Here is an 11491-nt window from a genome sequence, read left to right on the forward strand (position 1 = left end):
TAACTGACCACTTGAAGATTTCTTTAGGATTGTTGTTGTGTTTTAGCCGCTAAGTTGTGTCTGGCTCTTTTGCGACTCCATGGACTGTAGCCTGCCAGGCTCCTCTGCCCATTGTCTCCTGCGTTGGCAGGTGGATTCTTTACCACTGAGCCACCAAGGAAGGTCTCCTTTAGGATTAGCCATTGGTATATTTCCAGAGAGGCAGTACAGTGTAGTGTTTAGGTAGGTAGGTTTAGTCGCTCAGTCATGTCTGACTCTTGGTGACCCCATGGACTGTAGCCTGCCACGCTCCTCTGCCCATGGGATTCTCCAAGCAAGAATACTGAAGTGGGTTGCCATTCCCTTCTCCAGGGGAGCTTCCCAACCCCGGGTTCAAACCCAGATCTCCTGCATTGCAGGCAGACTCTTTACTGACTGAGCCACCAGGGAAGCTGCAGTGTAGTGTTAAGATGCACAAATGCTAGAGCTGAGGTGCCCGTGCTGAAACATCAGGGTCTGCCACTGTGTAGATTGGCTAGTTACTTATTCCTCTACTCTTCTGTTTCTACATCTCCAAAATATGCATAACAATACTACGAACATCATAGGATTTCTGTGGGGAAAAAGTTAATAAATACACGTAGCAAAGTTTGCACTCTTGAACGTCGACCTTTTGGAGCATCCAGGCGAAGGGATCAGTGGTGAGTCTTTAATTGAGGACAGCCTCAGGTGTCAGCATATATCAGTCCAGCTCAATACAGCAGGTATCTTTTGAGGTCTTCTGTGTTTTAGGCATTCTTCAAACCATTTGAGTAGAGCACAAAACAAAACAGACACAAATCACTTGAGCTTACATCCTCGTGGAGTGAGAGGGACGTCATAAACAAAATAAATCATTAAGATTAAAAGATAGCTTTCTCACAACAATTTTGCCACCAGGACACAGGTGTTGTGAAAACCACTGCTAAACCTAAGCAAAAATGGGAAAGGAGAAGAACCACATCAACATCGTTGTCATCGGGCACGTGGAAAGTCTACCGCTACTGGCCATTTGATCTACAAATGTGGTGGGATGGACAAGAGAACCATTGAAAAGTTTGAGAAGGAGGCCGCCGAGATGGGAAAGGGCTCCTTCAAGTATGCCTGGGTCTTGGACAAGCTGAAAGCTGAACATGAGTGTGGTATCACCAGTGATATCTCCTTGTCTACGCTTATCTAGGGGCTATGTGACCATCATTGATGCCCCAGGACACAGAGACTTCATCAAAACCATGATTACAGGCACATACCAGGCTGACTGCGCTGTTCTGATGACTGCTGCTGGTGGTGGTGAATTTGAAGCGGGTATCTCCAAGAATGGGCAGATCCACGAGCATGCCCTCCTGGCTTACACTCTGGGTGTGAAATAACTACTTGTTGGAGCTAACAAAATAGATTCCACTGAGCCACCCCACAGCCGGAAGAGAAATGAGGAAATTGTTGAGGAAGTCAGCACCTACCTTAAGAAATTTGGCTACAACCCTGACACAGTAGCATTTGTGCCAATTTCTGACTGGAATGGTGACAAGATGCTAGAGCCAAGTGCTAACATGCCTTGATTCAAGGGGTGGAAAGTCACCAGTAAAGATGACAATGCTAGTGGAACCACACTGCTTGAAGCTCTGGATTGCATCCTGCCACCAACTCACCTGACAAACTCTTGTGCTTGATTCCCCCAGGACATCTACAAAATTGGTGGTACTGACACCGTCAGTAACAACTGAAGTCTATTGAAATGCACCATGAAGCACTGAGTAAAGGCCTTCCTGGGGACAATGGGGGCTTCGGTGTCAAGAACGTGTCTGTCAAAGATGTCCGTCATAGCAACGTGGCTGGTGACAGCAAAAATGGCCCACTGATGGGAGAAGTTGGCTTCACAGCTCAGGTGATTATCTTGAACCATCCATCCCAAATCAGTGCTGGATATGCACCTGTGCTGGACTGTCAAACAGCTCACATTGCTTGCAATTTTGCTGAGCTGAATGAGAAGAGTGATCGTCATTCTGAAGATGGCCCCAAATTCTTGATGCCGCCAATCATTGACGTGGGTCCTGGCAAGCCCGTCTGTTGAGAGCTTCTCTGACTATCCTCCTCTGGGCCATTATGCTGTTCGTGACATGAGACAGGTGATTGCTGTGGGTGTCATCAAAGCAGTGAACAAGAAGGCAGCTGGAGCTTGCAAGGTCGCCAAGTCTGCCAAACAAGCTCAGAAGACTAGATGAATATTATCACTAACACCTGCCAACCCAGTCTTAGTGGTGGAAGAATGGTCTCAGAACTGTTTGCCTCAATTGGCCATGTAAGGTTAATGTAAAAGACTGGTTAATTATAACAATGCATCACAAAACCTTCAGAAGGAAAGGTGAAAGTTTTGTGGACCACGTGTTTTGTGTGTGGCAGTTTTAAGTAATTAGTTCTTAAAATCAGTACTTTTCAATAGCAACAATTTGACCAGAAATCTGTCACAGACTTTGAGACCCATTAAAAACAACGGTTGAAAAACTTGTGTCTCCTTTTGGTCAACACTGTAACTTCCTATAGTACTACTTAGGTAAGATTTGCCCATAATCTGTCTCTGGTGAAACAAAAGAATTTTATATTTCTGGGTTGGAGCTTCAGGTTTCTTCACCTTGTATGAGGAGAACTCATCTGTTTAAGTACATCTTAAAAAGTGTTGGTGTGACAATTCATAGGTTAAGATAGATGAGCAAAGAGTTATGTTTTATATGAAAGCAAGTTTGTAAGAAGGTCAAATTTTATAACACAAAAGCTCATGTTGCATATAAACTCTTTTATGGTTACATAAATATTGAGTAAATCAGTTACGTCAAATTTTAGCTTCCCGGTTTGAGAATGTGCATTCCATTTACAATATTTAAGTAATTAATCTCAAATGTGAGGCTTCAACAGAACTGAGCACTGCCCTACTAGAACTAATTGTATCTAGAATCTAGTAAGAATAAAAGATGCTAGGAGCTAAAAATTAAAAAAGATATTAGATGAAAGTGCGATTGAGAAAAGAAAATATTTAGCTCTCTAGACATAAAAAATCGGTACCTTCATAAAGCCCTTCAGGATCCATGCCAGGTTGGTCAGAGAGTGTTATGCTTCAGCTAGAGAGTTTAAGGCGGCAGTATAATCAGACAGCGAAGAGAACCATAAATGTGAGAAGTGTACATCTGCTGAAACCTATGCTTTGCATTTTGTAAAGAAAATAACATTTGGATGACTTCTGAACTATTTGTTGATCCATCAGAAGAGATCACTATATCATTTCCAAGAAGTCAGTATAAACCTCATGAAACAGCTCGTCTCTTATTCAAAACTACTTGCAGTGAAAAAGCAAATGGATTTAAATAGGGCTCTTGAAATGAGATGTTCCTGAAAGACTGATGTCAGCAAGAGGACAGGACTAGGAAAACCTAGGCCATCGCTTCCATATAGAAATGTAAAGTAAACAACAATATACAGACCGAAGTATCTTGATAAGTACTCCAAAAACAAAGAGTTACAACAACAAAGAAAACCTCCTCAGAAAAGATTCCGCTAGAGATGACAGGAAAGTCCGTGGCATTTTGTCTTACACTTGCGTAACCGCCTTCCCAACAGAGTGAACCATGATCAGGAGGTAGCCTCCTAAATTCTCACTAAAAGATAACAAGGCATATGAAGGTACAGGGATACCTGGCCCATTCAAGGGAATCACAAAACTATCCAGTAACTCACCATGAAAAATATATGCATAAGCCTTACTTGACAAAGAGTTTAAAGCAATCATCTTAAATGCTGGATGAGCTAAAGAGGGAACACATATAGTAGGTTAAAGTAAATCAGGGCACTAGAATTCCTAGTGCTGCTTGCCAAGTCTGCTTGCAATTGCTGCTTGCCTTGTCTGTCCACTGGATCAGTTGGCAGGTGGCAGCATCACAGTCAGGGGGTCCCCTTTCAAAAAGTCTCCTGAAATGAAAGAGGGAGAGAGGAAGCCTCAGCACCTTGCCCCCTGGGCCTGGGATCTGTCATCTGTGGTGGCATTGACACCCGCCTCTGTATCCCTTGTGGCCTCACACCACTTGCCCTACCTATATTTGGCCAGACCAGATTCATATCAGGAAAGCTTTTGGCACCTCCAGGAAGACTTCTCTCAGCCCAGACTTGGAAAACATGCAACTCCTCTTGGGCGGGAGGCTTTGGACTCCCTGCTGGAAGAAATAAAAGGATACTGCTCACCATTGTCCTAGATCAGAGATACGTGCGTGTGTGCTCAGTCGCTAAGTCGTGTCTGACTCTTTGTGACCCAACGGACTGTAGCCTGGGTGTTCCAGAACCAAGAAGGCACACTTCCTGCCCCAGAGGTGAGAGTCCGGGTGGGACAGTCATGCAAATTAATTTACCAGAGGTGACAGTTCAGTTGTGCAAAATGCTGTGATGGAGAAAAGTCCCTGGCATGTTTGTGTGCACAGCAGAGAGGGGACAGGTGACCAAGGGCTGGGGTGATCTGGGAGCAAGAAAGGGTTCCTCACGGAGGTAGGAATATCAAAGACTAGAAGGACAAGTGGAAGATCAAATAGGGAATAGTGGTTTCAGAGGAGAGCTGTAAGTGCAAAGACCTTGAGACAGGGCAGGATTGAGTGTGTGTGTGTGAATGGGGAGGGTGACTGAAGGCCAATTTGAGACATACTGTAGAGAGAGATGAGGCTGTAGGAGAAAAGCAGAGCTCAGATGTTCAGGTGGAAGGTCTGGGGGATGAGAGACAATATCCTGGATGAAAAGGGGCTCTTACCAAATCATCTCATTTGGGGCATGGGGGATCCAGAAAGACGTCTCCACTCCACTGGTCTGGAATGTGTCTTGAGCTGCTGTCCTGTACAGATGTCTATTCTGTATAAATGGGGCCCTCTAAATGCACCATCTCTAGGGAATAATGGGAATGTCAAGGTGACTCCCACCTCAGCTCTTCCACAGAAGCCAGTGACCAGGGACTTTCCTCTGTGGCCTGAGGGAGCCGGAGACCAGTGCATAATGAGAGTGTTGATATGAGTTTATCCAGACTACAACAAGGAAAACATAAGGAAGTTTTGCATGTTTAGTAGACATGACATCAGGGGAAAGAGGCAGAATTGCAAAGACAAGACCTTGAAAATGGGCAACTGAGAAAAAGAAGTGGAATGAGGGAGGGAGGGAGAAATGAGAGCATTTGCCCCTTTGTATAAGGGGTATTGCTTCAGAATTGCATCCAACTGGGCCTGCCTCCCTCACGTCAGAAGTTTTATAGAAGTATCTGTTCAGATAAGCCTCCCTTCCCGGAGAACAAATGCCTTTGTACTACTTGGTAGGGAAATACTTTCCCCTGGATTGGTTTTTTGAGTACTGGACCCTCCAGGATCACTGGGGAGCTTCTGCGAGGTGGGTGCAGGGTCCCAAATCACCTATGTTAATACTCACGGCTGCCATTCACTGAGGGCCTAGTATGCATCAGACATCCTGTTATGTGAGTTACAAATAAACTGGCAGTTATCTTTCCAACAGTCTTGTAAGTTGAGTATCAGTTAAGTGTTACAAAAGAGCAAAACTGAGCCAGAGACTTCAAGTGATTTGCCCAAGGTGACACAGATGATTAGTGCCAAAGTGGGACAAGTCCCCAAGGTGTGGGCACATCCTTCACCACCCTGGCCCCTGAGAAGCTCTCCCAGGCTGGGTCAGGCCTCTGTCTCCTGCCCCCAGCCCCTAGAGGTTCCTGCTCTCTTCATTATTACTGACTACTGCATAACAAGTTACCCCCAAAAGTGGTGGCCTAAAATGATACCGTTATTTTCTCCAGCATTTGTGCAGCAGGGACCTAGATATGATTTAACCAGGTCCTCCTTTTTCCATCTCTCACAAGGCCATGATCAAGGTGTCAGTTCAACTGTGGTCTCATCTGAGGGTGTGACTGAGGGAGGGTCGACTTCCAAGCTCACTCATGTGGCTATTGGCAGGCTCCAGGTCCTTGTGTGTTATTGGACTGGGGGCCTCAGCTCCTCTCTGGTCTGTCGTTGGCCAGAGACTATCATCAGATCCTTGCTACGTGGCCCACTCCATCAGAGCAAGAATGCAAAATGCAAACTGAACCAGAGAGAGAGAGAGAGAGAGAGGGAGAATGAGCGCCAGCAAGACAGAAGTCACAGTCTTGGAATAATCTAACCTCAGAAATGACATGTCATCACTTTTGCCAAATTCTGTTGATTAGAAGCAAGTTACTGGGTCCAGTCCACACTCAAAGGGAAGGATTAAACAGGGGCAGGAGTGCCAGGATGCAAGGGTCTGCAAAGCCATTTCAGAAGGCTGTCTACCACACTTGCTCTCTGTATCCACCTCAGAATAGTGAGCCCCTGTAGGTATCAGCGGCTTTGATGTGGAAAATGGTTGATGGGTCACCTTGGAGAGTGCTGTGTGGTCTGGTGATCCTAGCCGGCTCCCAGTAGACCCATCGGGTGAGTCTCACCAGGACTCAGATCTGCGTAGTCTTGTCTTCCTCCCCATCCCCATCAGTCATACCTGGTCATTGAGCCCAGCTCACTGGTGTGATAGCAGCTGACAAGGGACCAGCCCTCTGTGTGAATGGAACACTCCTATCACTTGAGCAAGGCTTGGACTCAGGGTGGTGCTCTTGGCCTCTCTTGCTAAAACAAATGAAGAGCTCAGCTCTACCACTGAGACAGGGCCCACTTCAAGAGAAGAAATTTATCGATGGGAGAGGGCTGAGTCCTGGGTTATCTGTAAAAGCTGCTGAGATGTTCTTGTTTTTGCCCCCTGAGTTCGGATTCAGGGTTGTCGAATCCTCCAAGTTCACCAGGAAGCATCAGGGGACCATTTCCAAGGCGATATGGAGTCACCCGTAGAGGAGGCAGAACGGCTGTGAAGCTGCATAAAGACATAGGGCTATTCAAACGCCCGGGAGGGGAACCTACTTCAGGGAGGACATGAGTGAGTGTGAGTCAGGGATGTGTGTTCAAGATATTTAATTCAAAACTAGAGAGAGTTGTAAAGCACTTATGGCAAAGTGTTATTAAATAGGGGTGGTAGCTGTTGTACCAGTCTGTCTGTTTTTCTGCAGATTTGAAATATTATCATAGAAAATACTCCAAAAAGTGGAAAACAGCTGAGGAGAAACTCTCAGAGCCCCTGCGTCCCACATTTCCTTGATGTGGCTCAGAGCCAAGCACAGCAAGTCGAAGGGGCCTGGAGGACTTGGGACTTTCCAAGGAAACAAATGGTTCTCTTAGGCCACGGCAGTATGGAAGCCTTAGGGCTGGACTTCCCTAGCAGAGACTAAGCCAGGAGCAGAAGAGTCCCAGAAGAGCCCAGGTTCTTCTCTGTTCTGGGAAGCACTCACCAAACACAGCTCTTCCCCTACTGCTGTTTTCCTGCAATACATACCAAGAGCAGCTTACAAAAGGACATGGCGTCATATTATGTGATCAACAACCTGAGGTTATAGATGAGATTCTTTCTAAGATGAAGGATTCTTTCTAAGGGTGGGGTGGGGGTCTTTGGGATCAGTGACTCTAATGCCTCTAAAAGCCTTGAGTTCTGTGACATCTTCTATCCTTTTGTCCATTTACTCAAGATCCTTGCGGTGCCACCACGCCCCCACCCCCACCGCAATGGCTATCACTCAGTCACACCCAACAGCCACCCTTTTTGAAATGTTTGAAACTAGTAGAACGATTACCGTCCATCAAACGCATTCCTATCCCAACAGTGACTGAGAAATAGGCAGTTCTGCTCTAGGTACAGGAGTACTGACTCTTATGGCTAAGTAATGGGCTAGCTCCCTCCTCCAACATGTCCCCCCACCCCCCCCCCCACAAACAGAGGCAAGCCATAACCACAGGAGGTGGATATCGATGTGGAAAGGGACAATAAGTATCATGGAGCCAAAAGAATCAAGAGTGCCGCATTCATTTTAAGCCCAGTGACAGAGAAACTGGGAAGATGGGGCAAGTGGTAGCTTGATCACCATTCATGGGCCTGTGTCTCTGTGTCCTGAGGTCTCAGCTTCCCAGTGTCTGATATCCTCCCCTACAAAGGAAAGCAGAGTGATAGCTGAACCCTTGGGAACCCTGGGGGAAGTCGGGCCTGGCCTGGGGGCTCTCTGGGCCAAGCAGGAAGGGGAAGCATGTTGGCTTGGTTGTGAGCAGTGAGAGAGGCAGAGGCTGGCTCTGAGCCTCTCACCTGAAGGACTTGGTGAAACAGGCCAGGGCTCTCTGGAACCGGCTCCTCTAGCAGGCTCCCTAGGTAAACTTGTGCCTAGATTTGGATGGATTCTCCATGGTGCTGACAAAACACATGAAGGGCTCAGTGCCTTTAGCTGAGCCAGTCCTGTTCTAGAAAAGAGAAAACTCATCCTGGCCAGCACTAACATTCATTCCTTCTTTCAGCAAGCGTTTGCTGAGGGCCTACTGCATGCACACCAGGGTCACTTCTAGGCACTGGGGATACAGCAGTGAACTCTAGAGACCCAGATCCCAGTCTTCCTGGAGCTGATGATCTGGGGTGCTGGAGAAAACTCACAGTCACCAGGTTGGACGCCAGTGAAGTTCACATTTTCTGTGATGTGCAGTAGGCATGTCATGTCTGAAAGGGCTTATTGTCAGAGGCCAGCAGAGCTCTTCATCGTTTTGCTGGGTGGAAAGAGGCTAAGGGCCTGTCCCCTGCTTGAAATCCCATCCCTGCCTCCCTGGCCTGGATTTCCACTACCCCACCCTGGAGAGAAGTACACTGTGTTCAAGCAGTTGATACATTCTCCGGCACTCCTCCGAGTACTGAGATGCCTCATTGACTAATATCATTGTTTCCCGTTCTTCTCCCTCACTCTCCCTTCAGTTCAGTTCAGTTCAGTCGCTCAGTCGTGTCCGACTCTCTGCGACCCCATGAATCACAGCACGCCAGGCCGCCCTGTCTATCACCAACTCCCGGAGTTCACTCAAACTCATGTCCACAGAGTCGGTGATGCCATCCAGCCATCTCATTCTCTGTCGTCCCCTTCTCCTCCCGCCCCCAACCTTTCCCATCATCAGAGTCTTTTCCAGTGAGTCAACTCGTCACATGAGGTGGCCAAAGTATTGCAGTTTCAGCTTTAGCATCAGTCCTTCCAATGAACACCCAGGATTGATCTCCTTTAGAATGGACTGGTTGGATCTCCTTGCAGTACAAGACCCACTCTAATCAGGTTTCCAGCCCCACCATTCTACTTTAACACAGATGCTTACATGACTAATTGAGAGTGATGGCCCCCATATTTTTCGTTACTCTATATATGAATATATAGGCCTGAAGACTTATAGAAAGACTAACTTGCACATTGTTTATTTTATTCAAATCTGACTGTACTTCCCTTCACCAGACCCATCCTCGTATCGAGAAACTCAGTTTGTAAACGAGAAGGCACCGCCAAATCCCTGAAACTGCCCTCAGCTTTGCTGGGGATGCACAATCAAACTCCAGATTTCTCTTCCCCGAGGTAGTGGAAGCCAAGGTGGGGCAGCTGAGGGAAGCACGGATCTAGAAACTGGTGTTTCTCAGAGACCTGAAGAACTTTGGCCATAATTCTTGGAAGTCAGGCTGCTTGCTCAGGTAAGGCTCAGGATCAGCCCTTGGGACCCTCGCAAGGTCCAGACCTTGAGGATGCCCAAGGGTGTGTCCAGGGCTTGAAATAGGTTTTGTAGAACACTGTGATGGGTCTTATGGCCATGACACCTGAGCCCCTAGGGCTCTGGCCTAGGAAGCATCAGTTGTCCCAGTCTGTTTCTATTTCTCGTCTGTGGCAGGAGGAAGAAGGAAAATGTGGAGATGCATAGTAGGGCCAAGAGACTACGGTCGATCAGTCCCTGCTAAAGGGCTCTTCAAACAGTCTGCACCAATTCACACACCGAACGTCAGTGTATGTTGCACTTCTGATATCCTTTATTTTTTATCAATTTGCAGTTTGAATAGTATAACCCCATTGCTATTTTGTTTCTATTATTTCTTGCAGTGTTGAGCTCCTATTTCTCTTATATTGACATTTGTATTTCTGTAAACAACTTGTTCAGGTTCTCTGCTAACTTTCCTATTGTTATTTGTTTGTGGGTATGTGTTTCTTGAGTTGTTTCATCAGAGTTCTCTGTATAGTGTAACTATGATTCTTTAGTGTGTTATAACTGAAGAATGTGTTTACTCCCAGCCTCTCACTTCTCTTTCCATTTTGTTTCCTGTGTCTTCTCACGTGGCTTTTCATTTGGGGTATACATACTGGCTGCTTTATTTAGTCCTCACCACAGCCATGCAAGGTTGGTAAGACTCACCCCAATTGTCACTCCCTGCAAACAAGTCCTTGAGAAGGTGCAGTGATTTGCTCCCTGATGCCAACCTGAGATCCTCACCTACGTGTATGCAAGAATCAAAAGCTGTGTAATGAGTTGGGCCCATGACAGGTTGTCAGCCTACACTAAAGCCCCTTCACATCTGCCTCCTCCCAGGCATAGAAGGAATACAGCACATAGCAAAACTAGAGCCTTTTACCCATAGAGGAGCATGCCTACTTTGACCTCCGAGACAAGGTACCTCAGAAGAATGGGACATGATAACAGGCCCGCTGAACAGAAGGAGATATGGGGGCCAGGACCAGACCCATCCCTGACTGTGACTTTGGCTAAGTAACTGATTCTCTCCTGGTCACTTCTCTATAACCAAAATGATAGTTCTGGCCCTCATTTCACAGAGTTGGGTTGGGGGGAGAGCTTTGACCTTAGCTGGGTTAAAAGGGAAAGAGATGTGTTATATCTTCAGCAATCGTTTCGGCAGCCCATGGCTCTCCTCACTGCAAGCCCTCAGCTCTTGCGTGTATTCATGATTTTCATGCGGATGGCTGCCGGGACAGGTTGGGGGCGGGGCATGGAGGTACAAATGAGGTCCAAAGCCTGCCCAAAGGGCCTGACCTCAAAGAAACTGCTCTGTTGGCTCTGGGCCTGGTTCAACACCTGCTGCTCTGTGCAAAGGGCATCCCACTTAATCCTCACAGCCTCTCTGTGAGACAGAAGCTGTTGCTCCAGTAAGTCCCTGGACTCATCGTTCCCCTCCACCCCAAAGTCCCTCTCAACCCTCCAGGAATGCTGTGGATACTGATGAGGTATATCCAACAGCACTGGGAGATATTAGAAAGCACTGAGAGTGGTACAAGTCCAACCCAGTTCAGTCAACGGCAGAAGAAACGGAGCTGCTTTTAGTCCACTGCAATGGATGGTAACTGTTACAACTCTTCATTATTAAATGCCCACTGGTGATCATATGCCTGGCTGGTAGTGCTACTGCTGAGTTTGAACCCCACCTTCACACCATACACCAAAACAAAACACACTTATTATGTGCATTACCATGCATGTAGAAAAATAAAGAAGTGAAACAGCATATGCATCCACTCCCAAGTGGCATGGAATTTTGTTGATTTCCTCTG

The 11491-nt window shown here is 46.8% G+C and overlaps 1 pseudogene; it reads left to right on the top strand.

The window, feature by feature from the left end:
* The first annotated feature begins 959 nt into the window (after nucleotides 1–959).
* On the top strand, nucleotides 960–2240 carry LOC129534833 (elongation factor 1-alpha 1 pseudogene; annotated as a pseudogene).
* The last annotated feature ends 9251 nt before the right edge of the window (nucleotides 2241–11491 follow it).

The sequence above is a fragment of the Moschus berezovskii genome, chromosome X, assembly GCF_049115385.1.
Source record: "Moschus berezovskii isolate FMDL1 chromosome X, NW_MosBer_1.0, whole genome shotgun sequence".
In the NCBI taxonomy this organism is placed as follows: domain Eukaryota; kingdom Metazoa; phylum Chordata; class Mammalia; order Artiodactyla; family Moschidae; genus Moschus; species Moschus berezovskii.